Raw genomic sequence first — 20093 nt, 5'->3', positions numbered from 1 at the left:
ATGGCTCTCTCCTTCCCTTTCCCTTGTGCCGGTGCTGATTACAGCGGCCCTGCGCCATGCACACACCTTAGCACCAGAGCGCTAGTGTGTGTGTGTGTGTGTGTGAGTCCAGCATTGGCTTTGTACAGGAAGGACACCCTTCCTGTACACAATACTATGCCAGACACAAGGGAAAGCTTTTCCCTCTTTGTATGTGTGCTGCACAGTGCAGCACGCATGCAAAGTCGGAAAAGGAAGTAGAAATGAAAGCATTTCTCCTTCCTTGCGCCTAGTTTAAAAGGGCGCAGTTTTCTCTCGCTAAACCCAATCTACTGTATGTGGTAGATTGGGTTTAGCGTGAGAAACCTTGGGTGGTGGCACGGGAACGCCCATGCGCCCCCCTTGGCAGGCCCCCATGGTGTGAAATAATGCGCAGCAGTGCTATGCGCTGTTTCACATTACTTTTACGTTATTTGCTGGAAAGAAAATTAGGAAAAAAAGATTTTGCGCTGTTTTGTAGCAATTTTGTGACGCAAACACAGCGCAAAATCTTAGTGAATCTTCCCCTTCTTCTTTACCGACTTTGAAACTTAGCAAGGAATATTTCATCATCCCCAGATATTTAACTAAAAGTTCTGTTGATCAGGTGACATCTTATTAATGTCTGAAAAGGAGGTGATTTACCAGTGTTCACAGAGTAACGCAGCAAAGTAAGGGCGCTCACGGAGCACCCAAGTGCTAGAGGTGTATCTTAAGATAGACACATATGGTCAAGATTTCATTTAAACAACAATAGAGTTTAGAAAAAGAGATGGATCAGGCTGGGCTGCAAAATTTCCAGTAACTTTACTAAGTATACAATAAAAGTAACGCCATTCACACACTTCTTCTCGTTCCTTTCCTATTCACTTAAGATCATCTCAAATACCAACTCCTGTCTTTACCCCTCTGTTCATAAGTCACCTTTGACACTTTCAACAGCTCCCTTGGTTCAAGCATTTCTGGTTTCTTGTAACCTGGAAGATTTGAGCATTATTGTGAGTTGAGGGGGGTTTCCTATCGCCATAAAATCTGTCCATTTCCCTGAAACTAGTGCAGCTTACAGCACCCCCGGTTCTGACCCTGAAAGACAACTTTAAAAAGCAAGTCTTTAGTTCTTCCTAATGTAGATAAAGTTCTGTAAGATGCAGCTCCTTCCGGGGCTTTTGTGTCAAACAGAGCGAGGGGTTCACTGTAAGGCCCGTCCTTTACATTATAAGCGCAGATAAGGCAAACAAACGTTGATTCATATAATTTAATATTGAAAGATATCAGTCATTTAGTACTTATAGAGATTCCATCACAACCAATAATTTACCTGACATATCCCCGCAGCAGATGTGTGCATATTACTCTTTTTTCCCCCTTTTCCACCATTACATGGCATCTGGCATGACGTTGTCCGTTTGGAACCAAGGCTTAATCAAAACGTCACAGATATCCTGTCTGCCTTATTATAATTGACACAGGATGTAATGCATTTTTAATGGGGCAGGCAGGATACCTGTCATATTTGTGATGGAATAAACTATCCGCTGAAATCCAAATCAGGCCTTTGGTGTACATTGTGTCCAGTGTGGCTAGCTGGGCTTGAAGGATCTTGTGGTTTGTGGGTCTCTCACTGCTTTGAGGCCACCACCAGGAAGAACTTCTGTCAGCCGTGCCTTCTGCAGACCTGCCTTTCTAGGCAGGACCTCGGTCAGCAGCGCATTGTGCAGATCTTCCTTCCGGAGGGGAGGGGGGCTTATGTCAGTTGTGCCTTGTGCAGATCTTCCTTTCTAGGCAGGACCCCCGTCAGCTGCGCCTTGTGCAGATCTTTCTTCCAGGCAGGACTTTTGTCAGCTGTGCCTTGTGCAGATCTTCCTTCCAGGCAGGACTTCAGTTATCTTCACCCTGTGCAGATCTTCCTTCCAGGCAGGACTTCCTCAGCTGTGCCTTGTGCAGATCTTCCTTCCAGGCAGGACATATGTCAGCTGTGCCTCGTGCAGATCTTCCTTCCAGGCAGGACTTCCATCAGCTGTGCCTTGTGCAGATCTTCCTTCCAGGCAGGACTTTTGTCTGCTGCGCCTTGTGCAGATCATCCCTCCAGGCAGGGCTTCTGTCAGCTGTGCCTTGTGCAGATCTTCCTTCCAGGCAGAACTTCTGTCAGCTGCGCCTTGTGCAGATCTTCCTTTCTAGGCTGGACTTCTGTCAGCTGTGCCTTGTGCAGATCTTCCTTCCAGGAAGGGGCTTCTGTCAGCTGTGCCTTGTGCAGATCTTCCTTCCAGGAAGGACTTCTGTCAGCTGCGCCTTGTGCAGTTCTTTCTTCCAGGTAGGATGTCTGTCAGCTGTGCCTTGTGCAGATCTTCCTTCCAGGGAGGACTTCTGTCAGCTGTGCCTTGTGCAGATCTTCCTTCTAGGCAGGGCTTACGTGAGCTGTGTCTTGTGGAGATCTTCCAGGCAGGTCTTCTGTTAGCTGTGCCTTGTGCAGATTTTCCTTCCAGACAAGGGCTCCTTTCCTCAATGATCAGTCGGGAGAGGTAGAACTGGTCACGGTCATCTTCTTTATTGCAATTCTACTGGTCAAGACACAGAGCTCGAGCTCTGAGATGCATGAAAGTCAGGATTTTCTGAGCTCCGCAGAACATTAACAGTTCTACCACATCCAGCACATACCACGAGACTCCAAGAGTCAACGCTCCAAGTGCTGCTCCAAGCTTAATTTCAACCACTGTATCTGAACATCCCCTGGCAAATGCCAAATAGACAATAAACATCCTGCCTGCACCAGCAGAGTGCAGAAAGCTTTTCAAGAACCTCGAGGTACATGGACTTTCTCTATCTGTCGTAACTGAAGATGTTAAAACTTGGTAACATCCATCCCCTTTGGACAAGGTCCTCCATTTTGCTATCAGAATGTAACTCATCCTGCGCAGACACAAACCCTCAAGTCCGTATTGCATGAAGGTGGGTGGTTCTCACCCAAAAGAGGGCCCTCCACAAATTGCTGACATTTTCTTACACCGCCGGGACAGTCGTGGCAACACACAGATCAACTACACCCCCTCGGGGATTACCTGTCCACCTGCCAGGATCAAGACTCCGATCTTTCAACCTTCTCTGTTACCGTCTTTGGTACGGCCCGAGTCTGAGATTCGGGGAAGCTCCACACTCAGTGAGCTCAGAGTTGCCTTGTAAAACCATCTCATGAGAGTGGAAGAAAAGAACAATAAGTGACACGCACTGCACAGAAGTGTGAATAAATCTACCATTATCATTCCATGTACCATTGTCCTACTGCTGATGTTTTGACAGGGATGTTTTGCCGTCTATCACAGCAGCTTCTTCATTTAAAATCTTACTCAACAGTTTGTTTTCCATCATACCTACTTACCTATGCACTGTTTCTGACCCTACGACATCTCTGGCAGACATGCTGTGCGGTCTGTGGCTACATAAATAGGAGGTAGATTGCTACTGCAGGGAGAGTGCAGTGTCCTTGCAGTCAGATGCACTTGATTGGGATAAAAGGTACCATGTTTGTTTGAAAAGCTGCAACTATTAGAACAATAACATACCAAGAGCAGCGCATACAATGCAATAACACAGACCGGGTACTAGAAAAATGTGACGCAAACAATGCAATAACACGGGCCAGGCAATAGGAGAATCTGATGCAAACAATGGAATAACACAGGCCAGGCGTTGGTACAATCTGACGCAAACAATGCAATAACACAGAGCAGCCACTTGGATTGAAGCAAATAATGCAATAACATAGGCCGGGCACCGTAAGAATCTGACGCAAACAATGCAATAACACGGGCCAGGCAATAGGAGAATCTGATGCAAACAATGGAATAACACGGGCCAGGCACAAGGAGAATCTTATGCAAACAATACAATAACACAGGCCAGGCACTAGAAGAATTTGATGCAAACAAAGCAATAACACGGGCCAGGCACCAAGAGAATCTGATGCAAACAATGCAATAACACGGGCCAAACACTGTGAGAATCTGATGCAAACAATGCAATAACACAGGCCAGGCACTAGAAAAACGTGACGCAAACAATGCAATAACACAAGCCAGGCGTTGGGACAATCTGACGCAAACAATGCAATAACACAGACCAGGCACTTGGATTGAAGCAAATAATGCAAAAACATAGGCTGGGCACCGTAAAAATCTGATGGAAACAATGCAATAACACAGGCCAGCCACTAGGATAATCTTATGCAAACAATGCAAAACACAGGCCAGGCAATAGACGCAAACAATGCAATAACACGGGCCAGGCACCCAGAGAATCTGATGCAAACAATGCAATAAAAAGGGCCAACCACTATAAGAATCTGATGCAAACAATGCAATAACACAGGCCAGGCAGTAGGATCGATCCAAACAATGCAATAACACGGGCCAGGCACCAAGAAAATCTGATGCAAACAATGCAATAACACAGGCCATGTACTAGAAGAATCTGATGCAAACAATGCAATAACACAGCCCAGACACCAAGAGAATCTGATGCAAACAATGCAATAACCCGGGCCAGGCACTAGAAGAATCTGATGCAAACAATGCAATAACACAGGCCAGGCACTAGAAGAATCTGATGCAAACAATGCAATAACCCGGGCCAGGCACTAGAAGAATCTGATGCAAACAATGCAATAACACGGGCCCGGCACTAGAAGAATCTGATGCAAACAATGCAATAGCACAGGCCAGGCACTGGGAGAATCTGACGCAAATAATGCAACACAGGCCGGGCACTAGATGCAAATAATGCAATAACACGGGCCAGGCACCAAGAAAATATGATGCAAACAATGCAATAACACAGGCCATGTACTAGAAGAATCTGATGCAAACAATACAATAACACAGCCCAGACACCAAGAGAATCTGATGCAAACAATGCAATAACCCGGGCCAACCACTATGAGAATCTGATGCAAACAATGCAATAACACAGGCCAGGCACTAGAAGAATCTGATGCAAACAATGCAATAGCACAGGCCAGGCGCTAGGAGAATCTGACGCAAATAATGCAACACAGGGCAGGCACTAGACGCAAACAATGCAATAACACGGGCCAGGCAACAAGAGAATCTGATGCAAACAATGCAATAAAACAGACCAGGCACTGTGAGAATCTGACGCAAACAATGCAATAACACAGGCCGAGCACTAGACGCAAACATTGCAATAACACGGGCCAGGCACCAAGAGCATCTGATGCAGACAATGCAATAACACGGGCCAACCACTATGAGAATCTGACGCAAACAATGCAATAACACAGGCCGAGCACTAGACGCAAACATTGCAATAACACGGGCCAGGCACCAAGAGCATCTGATGCAGACAATGCAATAACACGGGCCAACCACTATAAGAATCTGATGCAGACAATGCAATAACACAGGCCAGGCACCAAGAGAATCTGATGCAAACAATGCAATAACACGGGCCAACCACTATGAGAATCTGATGCAAACAATACAATAACACAGGCCAGGCACTAGAAGAATCTGACGCAAACAATGAAATAACACGGGCCAGGCACCAAGAGAATCTGATGCAAACAATGCAATAACACGGGCCAACCACTATGAGAATCTGATGCAAACAAAGCAATAACACAGGCCAGGCAGTAGGATCGATGCAAACAATGCAATAACACAGGCCGGGCACTAGACGCAAACAATGCAATAACACGGGCCAGGCACCAAGAGAATCTGATGCAAACAATGCAATAACACGGGCCAACCACTATGAGAATCTGATGCAAACAATGCAATAACCCAGGCCAGGCAGTAGGATTGATGCAAACAATGCAATAAAACATGCCGGGCACTAGACGCAAACAATGCAATAACACGGGCCAGGCACCAAGAGAATCTGATGCAAACAATGCAGTAACACGGGCCAACCACTGTGTGAATCTGATGCAAACAGTGCAATAACAAAGGCCAGGCACTAGAAAAACATGATGCAAACAATGCAATAACACAGGCCAGGCGATGGGACAATCTGATGCAAACAATGCAATAACACAGACCAGGCACTTGGATTGAAGCAAATAATGCAAAAACATAGGCCGGGCACCGTAAGAATCTGATGCAAACAATGCAATAACACAGGCCAACCACTAGGATAATCTTATGCAAACAATGCAATAACATAGGCCAGGCACTAGACGGAAACAATGCAATAACACAGGCCAGGCAGTAGGATTGATGCAAACAATGCAGTAACACAGGCCGGGCACTAGACGCAAACAATGCAATAACACGGGCCAGGCACCAAGAGAATCTGATGCAAACAATGCAATAAAACAGGCCAATCACTAGAAGAATCTGATGCAAACAATGCAAAAGCACGGGCCAGGCGCCAAGAGAATCTGATATAAACAATGCAATAACCCGGGTCAACCACTATGAGAATCTGATGCAAACATTGCAATAACACAGGGCAGGCACTGGGAGAATCTGAGGCAAACAATGCAATAGCACAGGCCAGGCACTGGGAGAATCTGACGCTAACAATGCAATAAAACAGGCCAACCACTATAAGAATCTGATGCAAACAATGCAATAACACAGGCCAGGCACTGGGAGTATCTGATGCAAACAATGCAATACCACAGGCCAGGCACTAGGGTTGATGCAAACAATGCAATAACACAGGCCAGGTACTAGGATTGGCGCAAACAATGCAATAACACAGGCCAGGCACTAGGAGAATCTTATGCAAACAATGTAATAACACAGGCCAGGCACTAGGACAATCTTGTGCAAACAATGCAATATCATAGGCCAGGCACTAGGATTGACGTAAACAATGCAATAACACAGGCCAGGCACAAGGAGAATCTTAAGCAAACAATGTAATAACACAGACCAGGCACCAAGAGAATCTGATGCAAACAATGCAATAACACAGGCGGGGCACTTGAAGAATCTGATGCATACAATGCAATAACACAGGCCAGGCACCAAGAGAATCTGATGCATACAATGCAATAACACAGGCCAGGCACTAGGAGAATCTGGTGAACACAATGTAATAACATAAACTAGATACTAGGAAAATCTTGTGGACACAATGCAATAACATGGGCCAGGTACTAGGAGAATCTGATGCAAACAATGCAATAAAAAGGGCCAACCACTATAAGAATCTGATGCAAACAATGCAATAACACAGGCCAGGCAGTAGGATCGAACCAAACAATGCAATAACACGGGCCAGGCACCAAGAAAATCTGATGCAAACAATGCAATAACACAGGCCATGTACTAGAAGAATCTGATGCAAACAATGCAATAACACAGCCCAGACACCAAGAGAATCTGATGCAAACAATGCAATAACCCGGGCCAGGCACTAGAAGAATCTGATGCAAACAATGCAATAACACAGGCCAGGCACTACAAGAATCTAATGCAAACAATGCAATAACCCGGGCCAGGCACTAGAAGAATCTGATGCAAACAATGCAATAACACGGGCCCGGCACTAGAAGAATCTGATGCAAACAATGCAATAGCACAGGCCAGGCACTGGGAGAATCTGACGCAAATAATGCAACACAGGCCGGGCACTAGATGCAAATAATGCAATAACACGGGCCAGGCACCAAGAAAATCTGATGCAAACAATGCAATAACACAGGCCATGTACTAGAAGAATCTGATGCAAACAATACAATAACACAGGCCAGGCACTAGAAGAATCTGATGCAAACAATGCAATAGCACAGGCCAGGCACTAGGAGAATCTGACGCAAATAATGCAACACAGGGCAGGCACTAGACGCAAACAATGCAATAACACGGGCCAGGCAACAAGAGAATCTGATGCAAACAATGCAATAAAACAGACCAGGCACTGTGAGAATCTGACGCAAACAATGCAATAACACAGGCCGAGCACTAGACGCAAACATTGCAATAACACGGGCCAGGCACCAAGAGCATCTGATGCAGACAATGCAATAACACAGGCCGGGTACTATAAGAATCTGATGCAGACAATGCAATAACACAGGCCAGGCACTAGAAGAATCTGACGCAAATAATGAAATAACACGGGCCAGGCACCAAGAGAATCTGATGCAAACAATGCAATAACACGGGCCAACCACTATGAGAATCTGATGCAAACAATGCAATAACACAGGCCAGGCAGTAGGATCGATGCAAACAATGCAATAACACAGGCCGGGCACTAGACGCAAACAATGCAATAACACGGACCAGGCACCAAGAGAATCTGATGCAAACAATGCAATAACAAGGGCCAACCACTATGAGAATCTGATGCAAACAATGCAATAACCCAGGCCAGGCAGTAGGATCGATGCAAACAATGCAATAAAACAGGCCGGGCACTAGACGCAAACAATGCAATAACACGGGCCAGGCACCAAGAGAATCTGATGCAAACAATGCAGCAACACGGGCCAACCACTGTGTGAATCTGATGCAAACAGTGCAATAACAAAGGCCAGGCACTAGAAAAACATGATGGAAACAATGCAATAACACAGGCCAGGCGATGGGACAATCTGATGCAAACAATGCAATAACACAGACCAGGCACTTGGATTGAAGCAAATAATGCAAAAACATAGGCCGGGCACCGTAAGAATCTGATGCAAACAATGCAATAACACAGGCCAACCACTAGGATAATCTTATGCAAACAATGCAATAACATAGGCCAGGCACTAGACGGAAACAATGCAATAACACAGGCCAGGCAGTAGGATTGATGCAAACAATGCAGTAACACAGGCCGGGCACTAGACGCAAACAATGCAATAACACGGGCCAGGCACCAAGAGAATCTGATGCAAACAATGCAATAACACAGGCCAATCACTAGAAGAATCTGATGCAAACAATGCAAAAGCACGGGCCAGGCACCAAGAGAATCTGATATAAACAATGCAATAACCCGGGTCAACCACTATGAGAATCTGATGCAAACATTGCAATAACACAGGGCAGGCACTGGGAGAATCTGAGGCAAACAATGCAATAGCACAGGCCAGGCACTGGGAGAATCTGACGCTAACAATGCAATAAAACAGGCCAACCACTATAAGAATCTGATGCAAACAATGCAATACCACAGGCCAGGCACTAGGGTTGATGCAAACAATGCAATAACACAGGCCAGGTACTAGGATTGGCGCAAACAATGCAATAACACAGGCCAGGCACTAGGAGAATCTTATGCAAACAATGTAATAACACAGGCCAGGCACTAGGACAATCTTGTGCAAACAATGCAATATCATAGGCCAGGCACTAGGATTGACGTAAACAATGCAATAACACAGGTCAGGCACCAAGAGAATCTGATGGATACAATGTAATAACATAAACTAGATACTAGGAGAATCTGGTGGACACAATGCAATAACATGGGCCAGGTACTAGGAGAATCTGATTCAAACAATGCAATAACACAGGCCAGGCACTAGAAGAATCTGATTCAAACAATGCAATAGCAAAGGCCAGGCACTGGGAGAATCTGATGCAAACAATGCAATAACACAGGCCAGGCACTAGACGCAAATAATGCAATAACATGGGTCAGGCACTAGGGTTGAAGTAAATAATGCAATAACACAAGCGAGGCACTAGGAGAATCTGATGCAAACAATGCAATAACACGGGCTAGGCACTAGGAGAATCTGACACAAACAATGCAATAACACAGGCCAAGCACTTGGATTGAAGCAAATAATGCAATAACACAGGCGAGGCACTAGGAGAATCTGATGCAAACAATGCAATAACACAGGCTAGGTGCTATGGGAATCTGACACAAACAATTCAATAACACAGGCCAGGCACTATGACAACATGACCCAAACAATGCAATATCACAGGCCAGGCACTAGGATTGACGCAAACAAAGCAATAACAGTCCAGGCACAAGAAGAATCTGACGCAAACAATGCAATAACACAGGCCAGGCACTAGGAGAATCTGATGCAACCAATGCAATAACACTGGCCAGGCACTAGGAGAATCTTAAGCAAACAATGCAATAACTCTGGACAGGCACTAAAAGAATCTGATGTAAACAATGCAATAGCACAGGCCAGGCACTGGGAGAATCTGATGCAAACAATGCAATAACACAGGCCAGGCACTGGATGCAAACAATGCAATTACACGGGCCAGGCACCAAGAGAATCTTATGCAAACAATGGAATAAAACAGGCCAACCACTATAAGAATCTGATGCAAACAATGCAATAACACAGGCCAGGTACTAGGATTGACGCAAACAATGCAATAACACAGGCCAGTCACTAGGAGAATCTTATGCAAACTGCAATAACACAGGCCAGGCCCTAGGAGAATCTTATGCAAACAATGCAATATCACAGGCTAGGCACTAGGATTGACGTAAACAATGCAATATCACAGGCTAGGCACTAGGATTGACGTAAACAATGCAATAACACAGGCCAGGCACAAGGAGAATCTTATGCAAACAATGTAATAACACAGGTGTTGGAAGGCGTTCCCCGGGGAGGCTGCGGAATGCGTTCCCGACCACCCGGAGGCCCACCTTACCCAGAGTTAGGCCGAGCAAGAGCAGGGAGGCCCTTCCTGGAAGGGTCTCGTACCTAGGATCGCACACGCTGCGCTTACTCTCTCCTTCGGATAGAGGGACACCACACAGTAATTCGTTGTAAGACAATATGCTTTTATCGGTGGTTGTCAGGGATCTTTATGATCCGGCAGCCAGGTGCAGAATTAAGGCCACAAGCGGCAGCGATCTTGTGAGGGGGGAAAGGGTAGCGGGACAGTCTTTGAATCAGTGTCTCTGCGAGGTATCCGGCGCACAGCTCTCAATCCTCGAGCTGAGGGGATGTTGCTTCTCTTCGGCAATCTCTGCCGATTCTCTTGGAGGAGCGGGCCGCGAGTCACTCAGCAGGCACCGGAGGGTCGTAGTTCAGGGAGCCGCGACGGTGTCAGCAGGGCTCAGATGGTTCAGAATTCGGGGAGCCGCGACGGCGTCAGCAGGGCTCAGATGGTTCGGAGTTCGGGGAGCCGCGACGGCGTCAGCAGGGCTCAGATGGTTCAGAGTTCAGGGAGCCGCGACAGCGTCCGCAGGGCTCAGGTGGTTCAGAGTTCGGGTAGCGTTCTTCTGTTCGGATGAACGATCGAGCCGCGACCAGGTCAGCAGGCTCTCGTCAGTCCAGGTCTTCTCTGCTTCCGTCCCTTCAGCACCCCGTGTTATACTCCCCCTCCTCTTTGAAGTCCGGAGTCCTCGCAGAGAGGGGTCTGGTGCCTGGGGGGCGGTGTGACGGGGTTTCCTGTCGCTCGGCCCTTTGATCTGTTCAGGTAGGTCTGGGAGGGACTCCAGACACCCAGCAGGCGAGGCGCCCGCTCACCGGGGGCCTGGTGGTCGATCGAAACCTCCCTCGGGGGAGAGACCAGAGGTGTGACAGGGTCGGCACCTCTCGGTCTGGTTTGGGGGGGGGTTTCGTTCTCCCTCGGCCAGGCATGCATGTTGGGGATCTGGTCGGCCCTCGGGATGTTGGCCCACGGGAGCCGGAAGGCCGTGTCCACGAGGTTCGGCGTGGTTGTAGGGTAACTTGCTGGTCGGGAGGGCCCACGCCACGAGGCCGGTCTCACAACAGGCTAGTTATTGGGATTTAAGCAAACAATGCAATAACACAGGCCAGGCAGTAGGAGAATGTGTCGGACACAATGCAATCACACGGGCTAGGCACTAGGAGGGTCTGGTGTACACAATGCAATAACACAGGCCAGGCACTAGGAGAATCTTATGTAAAGAATGCAATAACATAGGACAGGCACTAGGATTGATGCAAACAATGCAATAACACAGACCAGGGACTAGGAGAATCTGGTGGACACAATGCAATAACATGGGCCAGGCACTAGGAGAATCTTAAGCAAACAATGCAATAACTCTGGACAGGCACTAGAAGAATCTGATGCAACCAATGCAATAGCACAGGCCAGGCACTGGGAGAATCTGACGCAAACAATGCAATACCACAGGCCAGGCACTGGACGCAAACAATGCAATAACACGGGCCAGGCACCAAGAGAATCTAATGCAAACAATGGAATAAAACAGGCCAACCACTATAAGAATCTGATGCAAACAATGCAATAACAGAGGCCAGGCACTAGGGTTGATGCAAACAATGCAATAATACAGGCCAAGCACGAGGAGAATCTGATGCAAACAATGCAATAACAGAGGCCAGGCACTAGGGTTGATGCAAACAATGCAATAACACATGCCAGGCACTAGGAGAATCTTATGCAAACAATGCAATATCACAGGCTATGCACTAGGATTTACGTAAAAAATGCAATAACACAGGCCAGGCACTAGGAGAATCTTCTGTTAAGAATGCAATAACATAGGCCAGGCACTAGGATTGATGCAAACAATGCAATAACACAGACCAGGCACTAGGAGAATCTGGTGGACACAATGCAATAACACAAACTAGATACTAGGAGAATCTGATGGACACAATGCAATAACATGGGCCAGGCACTAGACGAATCTGATGCAAACAATGCAACAAAACAGGCCAACCACTATAAGAATCTGATACAAACAATGCAATAACAAACGCCAGGCAGTAGGATCGATGCAAACAATGCAATAACACAGGCCGAGCACTAGACGCAAACAATGCAATAACACGGGCCAGGCAGCAAGAGAATCAGATGCAAACAATGCAATAACACGGGCCACACGCCAAGAGAATCTGATGCAAACAATGCAATAACACGGGCCAACCACTATGAAAATCTGATGCAAACAATGCAATAACACAGGCAAGGCACTAGAAGTATCTGATGCAAACAATGCAATAGCACAGGCCAGGCATCAAGAGAATCTGATGCAAACAATTCAATAAAAAGTGCCAATCACTCTTGAGAATCAGATGCAAACAATGCAATAACACAGGCCACGCACTGGGAGAATCTGATGCAAACAATGCAATAACACAGGCCCGGCACCAGACGCAAACAATGCAATAACACGGGCCAGGCACCAAGAGAATCTGATGCAAACAATTCAATAAAACAGGCCAATCACTATGAGAATCTGATGCAAACAATGCAATACCACAGACCAGGTACTAGGAGAATCTGATGCAAACAATGCAATAACACGGGCCAGGCACTAGTAGAATTTGATGCAAACAATGCAATAACATGGGCCAGGCACTAGGGTTGAAGCAAATAATGCAATAACACGGGTGAGGCACTAAGAGAATCTGACATAAACAAAGCAATAACTTGGGTCAGGCACTATGAGAATCTGACACAAACAATGCAATAACACAGGCCAGGCACTATGAGAATCTGACACAAACAGTGCAATAACACAGGCCAGGCACTAGGAGAATCTGATGCAAACAGTGCAATAACACCGGCCAGGCACTAGGATTGATGCAAACAATGCAATAACACAGTCCAGGCACTAGGAGAATCTGATGCAAACAGTGCAATAACACCGGCCAGGCACTAGGATTGATGCAAACAATGCAATAACACAGTCCAGGCACTAGGAGAATCTGATGCAAACAATGCAATAACACAGGCCAGGCACAAGGAGAATCTGATGCAAACAATGGAATAACACAGTCCAGGTACTAGAGCAATCTTAGGCAAACAATGAAATAACATGGGCCAGGCACTAGGGTTGAAGCAAATAATGCAATATCACGGGTGAGGCACTAGGAGAATCTGATGCAAACAATGCAATAACATGGGCTAGGCACTGGGAGGCAAGATGGCCGCTGACCATCCGTAGGGAACAGTCGCATTTTTCCCCTCTCCCTAAGTCATAAGATGCTGTATTATGCTGAGCGCTCCTGATTGGTTAGGGCGCATATTGGATAACTTATTGGGGTCCGAGACTCAAGAGGACAAGCTTCCACTACGCCTTATCCTGTCCGTGGTAAAGTCACTGAAGGCCCGCTTTCTCCGGAGTCTAAGGGGGCCAGAGACTAGAATGGCGCAGAGAGCTCCAAAACCCCTGAAGGAGCGGAAGGAATCTGCGATTCCTAAAGACGCGCAAAAAGATACGGCGGCGGCGGTGCCGACTCCCACCCTGGCCCTGAACCTGAGAGGGACAGCACAGGCACGAAGGATGGGCACTAAGAACGCAGAGGCTTTGGAGGGTGACGGCGGGGATCGCACAGCTACGCGTGAAAAAGAAATCATTGTCGCTCGAAAAGGGGGTTAAGAATCGGCAAAACGATGGAGCTAGAGTTAGAGAGAATACACTCCGGCAGCCTACCTTGTTTGAGTCTTTCCCTATGGCAGCGGTGGATGATTCACGGAATCTCAAGGTGGGCTACGATAGATACATTGTAGCTCCGGATGAGACACAGATGCAGCGCGCCCCCGGGCTGGCGGAAAGACAAAGACAAAGTAAGCCGATCGATGAGCGCACCGATGACAGGTTGGAGGCTTCAAGGAACCTTCAGACGAGCGAGGAGGGATACACTGTATTGGATGAGATTCAGATCCAATGCGTTCCTGGGCTGCTGGAGAGACAAAGCGAGGTGAGCGGTGAGCACATGAGGGACAGACTGGATGCTTTGGAGATGGAGGATCAGGCACGAGAGATTGTGGATAAGCGCTTGGGGACCCAGCACGAGTTAGCTGCCCTCACTGCCCTCCCTGAGACTGAGATTGAGACTGAGGCGGGAACACCAGCGGAAGCGCAGTTCAGAGCTTTCAAAGCAATCCCGGAGGTACGAGTAGCAATGGAGCATGGCTTAGGAGCACAGTGTGCCTCTCTTAACTCTGACGCTGGAGCAGTTGCTCAGGCTGGCTCGAACACTGATACTGGGCGAGAGTCTCTTCCTGCAGGGCCACAATTAATGCCATCCACACGAGTAATTACCGCTCCTAAACAGCTAAAGAAGGGGGGCTTCCCTGGCCTAGCTCCCGGCTCCCCTAATGATGACTGCTTCTTTTCCCTTAATTATGATTCAGGGTCATCATTATCAAGTGGGGAAAGTTTCACAGGGGACTCAGATTCAGAGTGCTCCACTGTAGAAGGTTTCCCGGTACAGAGGGCATCAGCAAATCAGAGGATAAAGTTACTAAACCAAAAAGATAGAAAGTGACGGAGGATGTGCAGTGGAAGATTGAAGATTTTGAGAATCGTCAAAGGCAGAACAATATCAGGTTGCTGGGAGTGGCAGAAGGGGCAGAGGGGCAGGATGTCCAGGCATTTGTCATCACCTTACTGAGGGGGGCATTCCCAGAGATGACTACATGGAACTGGGAAACTGAAGTGCAGCGGGCACATCTGTTTCCTTTGACTCAAAGGAAAGGGTATGTGCCATCTCAGGGTGATAGACCTAGAGCTATTCTGGTCTATGTGGGGAATTGCCTAATCAGACAGGAAGTTATGGCCTAGGCAAAACCCGAGGCCAGGCGTACGTTTGAGGGTACGTCATTCTTTGCCCGTCCAGACTTTTGTCACGTTACGGTCGAGAGGAGACGGCGGTTGAGACAGCTGATTCCTGCTTTCCAGAGCTTGGGCTGCGAGGCTTTCTTATTATTTCCGTCTTGTCTTAAAGTACTGGTCAATGGACAAGTCAGGATGTTCTTTTCCGAAATCAAGGCCCAAGCATATTTGACAGAGCTAAGGGGGAAAAAAGGATCACAGGATCACAGGGGCACTAGGGTTGTATTGGATTAGTATTTCGGATGGTTTCTAAGCTGATGTACTATTGGGTTTTGTGTTGATAATTAGGGGGGGCACAGTGCAGTAACAGCATAAAGTACACTAGGTAGGGATATAAAATGGGGGGGGACAGCGACTTCCTACGGGCTCACAGCTGTCACACATAGGTCATGTTTGACCTATTTGCCTGTAAGGGGGGTGGGAGAACTCAGAGGGAGGGGGAGTGGGGAGGAGTGGGGACGGGCACGGGCACAGGGCACATCACAGTTAGGTACTTGATGAATTACAGAGATTCTACATATTGGTTTATACAAAATAAAAAGGTGGAGGAGATGGATACTGGAGGACCAGAAGACAATAATATAGCTCTGATATTTGTGTTGCTGGATAATTGTCCAGATGTATTTTAAAGTGCACACGAATAGTTACACTCAATGTGTGTGGCCTGAATGACCACCTTAAGAGGCAACGAGTAGCAGCATTGTTGAGAGCAACGAGGGCAGACTTCATCTGTTTGCAGGAGACACATATTGAAGGGACCAAAGGTTTCCTATTGGAACAACTGGGGTTTCATCTGCTTGACCTTTCAAAACAGCGGGCTAAAACTAGAGGGGTGGCTATATTGTCTAGATTAAAAGATGTGGTGGTCAGGGAAAAACTTGAGGATCAGTGGGGTAGATGGGCTCTAATAGAATGTTCTTTAGCTGGAGACTGGGTTACTTTGGGGTCAATATGTGGATCAACTGAAGATGACCCGGAGATATTCCCTTTTTTAGATCTGGAACTGGCTACATGGGCTCCACATGTAATTCTCTGTGGGGACTTTAATATTAATGGAGTAGGAGGTCTGGGTTTGGACCCTACTGAGAGATATTAGGGTCGAAAGAAGCGAGTGTGTCGTGCAATCCTAAGTCTAGGAATAATGCTTGGGCAAAGCTGAAGCCCAGTGATTCTGGGGTTACTTACTACTCTGCCCCTCATAAGGTTAGTGTCAGATTGGACTATTTCTTAGTTTCTAGCTGTCTGTTGACAAATGCTCAGATTGAAAAACTGCCTCGCGTTATCTCCGATCACAGTCCCTTATTCTTCTCCCTAGACACCGTAAGATAAATTAGGAATGAACGGATATGGACTTTTGAACGGGGGTTACTAAAGAATGAGGACTACGTGCATCATATGAAAGACTGGATTAAACGATACTGGGAAATTAATAGAGGTAGCACGACCTCAGGAATCTCTTGGGACTCCTTTAAGGCAGGTGTCCGTGGTGAAACACTAAGTTTCAGTTTGTTTAGACAGCGGCAGAAGCGATTAAGAGCTACAGAACTGACCAAGGCACTTGTAGAAGCCGAAGATAATCTGGCCTCGCTCTCGGCAGTAGGCGCACCTCTGGATCAGGCACTTATTAAAGTCGCTAGGGCAAAAGCTGAGGCAGAGGAGAACATATCTAGTAAGGTGGCTGCTACATATTTAGCAAGAAGGGAACAGTGTTATGAATTTGGCGAACGGTGGGCCACACTTTAGCAGTGCGTGCAAGGCAAAAAGCAGCTTTAGGTGAAGTCAAAGGGATCTCTGACGGCTTGGGGCTATTGCACACGGATTCGGATGGAATTCGTGAGGTTTTTAGACAGTTTTATGCAGCACTAAACGATGAAGAACACTCAAAAGATCCTTCAGAAATTCGATCTTATCTTACTGATATTCCTGCTCCATATCTCTCTCAGGAGAATATAGAAGTCCTAGACGCACCCCTGGAGGCAGAAGAGATATTTACTGCTTTAGCGAGTTTATCGCCAGGTAAGGCAGCCGGGCCCGACCAAATCCCGATAGAATTTTATAAGACTTTTCAGGATGTAATCTCCTCTGACTTGGTTACCACGTTACAACAGGCTCAGCTAGGGGTATCCGTTCCAAACACTTGGGCAGGAGCAGATATTGTAGTTATTTTAAAAAAGGGGAAGCTGTCCACAGAACCAGGGTCTTACAGGCCGATCGCGCTAATGAATGCTGATGCCAAAATCTTTTCTAAGGCTTTGGCAGCCAGGCTATCAAAGGTTATAGATACCTTGGTAAGTACAACCCAGCATGGAGTCATTACTTTATTTGACGCCACAGAGGTTACAGGAGACCTGACGGCAGTTATGTTACTGGATGCTGAAAAAGCATTTGATCGGGTCTCCTGGGACTATCTCTGGTCAACATTGAGATGGTCTGGATGTGGAGAGGGTTTTATAAAAGCCATTCAGGCTTTATACTTAGCTCCTACAGCCCGAATTCGTGTGAATGCTGGACATACAAGGCCCCTACAGATTAAACGGGGCATGAGACAGGGCTGCCCATGTTCGCCACTCCTTTTTGCGTTATATATAGACCCTTTATTGCGCAAATTGGAGGCGAATAACAGGATTCCCCCTATAAAGACCCAAGGTGTAGATTGTAAAATCCTGGCATACACCGACGATGTAGCAATTCTCACTCCAGCACCCACTGAGGCCATAAGTGAGGTTGAGAGGGAAGTCTTGAGCTTTGGCCGAGTTTCTGGATATGCCCTGAATGGACCCAAGACGCAGATAATTAAGAATGAGAAGACAGAATGCTCGGACAGTCGAGTAGTGGGATTTGGAGTTTATCTTGGTGTTAACATCTCGGCGGACTTGGATAGAGTGGTGGATAGGAACATAGAACCAATAATAAATAAAGCAAAAAATTATCTGGACGGATTGCATAATCTCCACCTTTCTATAGTCGGTCGTACAAATATCATCAAAATGATCCTTTTACCAAAGTTTCTTTACCTCTTTAGAGCAATTCCACTTACATTCGAGGTAAAATGGTTCGTCATATTAGAACAGGTGATAAACAGATTTTTATGGACACAGGGCAAGACGATAAGAGCCATACGATATATGGCACTCCCTAGGGATAGGGGAGGATGGGCGGTTCCTGATCTGAAAATGTACTACTGGGCAGCAGCTCTGCAGTATATGTCTGGACTTTTAGGTGGTGGAGGCCCAGAGCCAGAGGATACTCTAGGCTCTGTAGCTATCTACTCGTTAATACTTGGAGAGGAGGCAGAAAACGCCTTTTTGAAATACACAAATCCAAGCTATTTTAAAAGAACAAAGTCTAAGACGCTGATCGCTGCACACAAGATATGGATATCCATTAGGAAAAGATGTGGATTAGGGAGGTTTGACGCATATACCCGATTGTATAGGAATCATACCCTTCCAGGGGAAATATTTGCAGATCCGGTTTTTACAGACTGGGGGCGCCAAGGGGTAACGAAGGTGGGGGACTTAATGGGTATGAATGGCCAGTTTTCTGATATCCAGTTGGCCTATGGGGTTGAGACTAGATTTTTTTTTAAGTATTTGCAAGTCAGGAACTTTCTAATACCCAAAAAGGGTGGGTTTGCGGGGTTTGGGAAAAATGCAATTATGGAAATTATTGAGGGTAGGGCCAGCTGTACGATCAAAAGACTTTATGCTGAATTGATTGTGGGTAAAGAAGACAACCTTGTGAAATACCAAAGCAAGTGGGCTGAGAAACTTGGGGTAGGACATGAGTGCTTCCAACTCTCATTAGAATTAGGGCGGAAATGTTTTTGCTCGGCTGCACTTCAGGCCCACAATTTACTCACTATATTATACACCTGCTAGGATTGCGCAGTGGGGAGGACGGCGGGCACCACCTGTCCTAGATGTGATAGTTCAGACGCTGAGTTAGAGCATGTCTTTGCTACCTGCCCACACCTGTATCCAATCCATAGAGCCATAGAATCTTTCTTAGGGAGACTACTGGGAAGCGAGGTTACACTCACCCCATCAAAAATTTTGCTTGGGATAGATGGCGATGACACAGAGGATCCAGCATGTTTCTTTATGTTCTTGGCTATGGCTGTTTTGCGAATTTGTATCGCTTCGGCCTGCCTCGATCGAACTCTACCTACTTTTCATCATTGGCTGGCTAGACTGTTGTCGGTTTATAACCTCGAGAAAGGGATATATGCAAGGAAGGGTAAAAGGGGAAGAAGGTTAGGACTACAAATATGGGAGCCTATTAATAACTGGAAGGAAAATCAGGAAACATCTGGCTAGTTACTGCCTTCTTTCTATTCTGTAAGGACAAGGATTTATTATGACTAGTTGTCTATCTAGCCAAAATCCTAATGTATAACTGGTTTTGATTTTAACTCAATAGGGGTTTTTCAATTTCATGTTGTATTCTGTATATTTTATCTTCTATAAGATCTCTGTAAGAAAAAAAGGGGGAAAAAACTTTTTCAATAAACATATTTAAAAAAAAAACCATGGGCTAGGCACTAGGGTTGAAGCAAATAA

At 46.6% G+C, this 20093-nt stretch overlaps 1 protein-coding gene across 1 annotated transcript in view; it reads right to left on the bottom strand.

Moving 5' to 3' along the window:
• Positions 1-20093, bottom strand: part of LOC146839169 (uncharacterized) — a 41037-nt gene that overhangs the window by 10721 nt on the left and 10223 nt on the right. The window lies entirely within an intron of this gene.

The sequence above is a fragment of the Triturus cristatus genome, chromosome 4_2 (genome assembly GCF_964204655.1).
Source record: "Triturus cristatus chromosome 4_2, aTriCri1.1, whole genome shotgun sequence".
NCBI lineage: Eukaryota > Metazoa > Chordata > Amphibia > Caudata > Salamandridae > Triturus > Triturus cristatus.
Note: the sequence above shows the minus strand (reverse complement) of the source record. Positions and strands in the feature narration are given on the sequence as shown.